This window comes from Durio zibethinus, chromosome 22 (assembly GCF_047325235.1).
Source record: "Durio zibethinus cultivar Kanyao isolate XHJ-2024 chromosome 22, ASM4732523v1, whole genome shotgun sequence".
NCBI classification, from domain to species: Eukaryota; Viridiplantae; Streptophyta; class Magnoliopsida; order Malvales; family Malvaceae; genus Durio; species Durio zibethinus.
The window spans coordinates 10,993,462-10,995,000 of record NC_143183.1 but is presented as its reverse complement, the minus strand read 5'-3'; positions in this window follow the sequence as shown (position 1 = coordinate 10,995,000).

Here is a 1,539-nt window from a genome sequence, read left to right as displayed (position 1 = left end):
TTCAGCTAAAAACTCGAAGTGGAGAAGATTTCGTGACCGTTTGAAAAAAGTGTCCCCATTTCAGACACTTAAACGGCTACTGGCAGCAAACCTGTAAAATCTCAAATGCTCTTTAAGGGGGTGTGATTTCTCAGAGGATTCATGAGGGACAGGGGGCCAATATGAGGGCCAAGTACCAGCCCCCATCGCCCATCATGTGCGCACACCCCCCGGCCGCCCCGATCGCCGAAACCCCAATGCCGCCAGTCAGGTTCTCCGACGATGCTCCGACGATGGTGCCCCGGTGAAGAAAAATATGGCACCAGCAAATGCCCGAGCCCAGCATGTGCTACCGCAACCCTCAGTTCGGTCCGATCTTAGATTGGGAATGCACTCCGTATGCCTAAGCCAACCGACGAAACGAGCGGGCGGGCGGGCGGGCACTACACCGACCAGAGACACAGGATGCGCAAGCCGTGGATCGATAGGGTGTAGGTGGGTTTAGGCAAATCTTCATATTTTTGTGTGCCAATGCCATTTTTTTGGCTTGTAAATTCATACAATGGTCCCTTAAGCCTTCACGTGAAGTTTCATGGCAAGACGACTCGTTTTCTCTTTTTCACCATATTCGAAACTTTTTGTGGTTCGAGATTTTTAAAAATTTTTTCGGAAGGAGTTTTGACCCCAAACTTGGTAGACGTGATCCTTGTATTTTTGTTGGCATGCAAAAAAAAATTTGCTCAAAACTCGAAGTGTACAAGATTTTGTGACCATTCGAAAAAAGTGTCCCCATTTCAGACACTTCAATGGCTACCGGCAGCAAACCTATAAAATCTCAAATGCTCTTTAAGGGGGTGTGAGTTCTCGAGGTTTGGTGAGGGATAGGGGGCCAATATAAGGGCCAAGTACCGCACCCATCGCACATCATGTGCGCACACCCCCCCGGCCCCCCCGATCGTCGGAACCCCAATGTCGTGGGTCAGGCTCTCCGGTGATGCTCCGGTGATGGTGCCCCGACGAAGAAAAATGTGGCACCAGCACATCCCCGAGCCCAGCATGTGCTGTCGTAACCCTCGGTCTGGTTCGATCTTAGACTGGGAATGAACTCCGTATGCTTAGACTGGGAATGAACTCTGTATGCCTAAGTCAACCCAAGAAACGATCGTGCGGGCGCTTAGCCTGCCAGAGGGGCGGGATGCGCAAGTCGGGGATCGACTGGGTCCCTCTCTCCATGCTACCGATCCTACTGCCACAACCCTCAGACCAGTCCAATCTTAGACTAGGAATGAACTCCTTATGCTTAAGCCAACCGATGAAACGAGCAGACGGGCGGGCGGGCGGGCACTACGCCGGTTAGAGAGACGAGATGAGCGAGCCGTCGATCGATAGGGTGGTAGGTGGGTTTAGTCACATCTTCATATTTCTGCATGCCAATGCCATTTTTATGGCTTGTAAATTCATACAATGGTCCCTTAGGCCTTCACATGAAGTTTCACGGCAAGACGACTAGTTTTCTATTTTTCACGATTTTTGAAACTTTTTGTGGTTTGTGATTTTTTA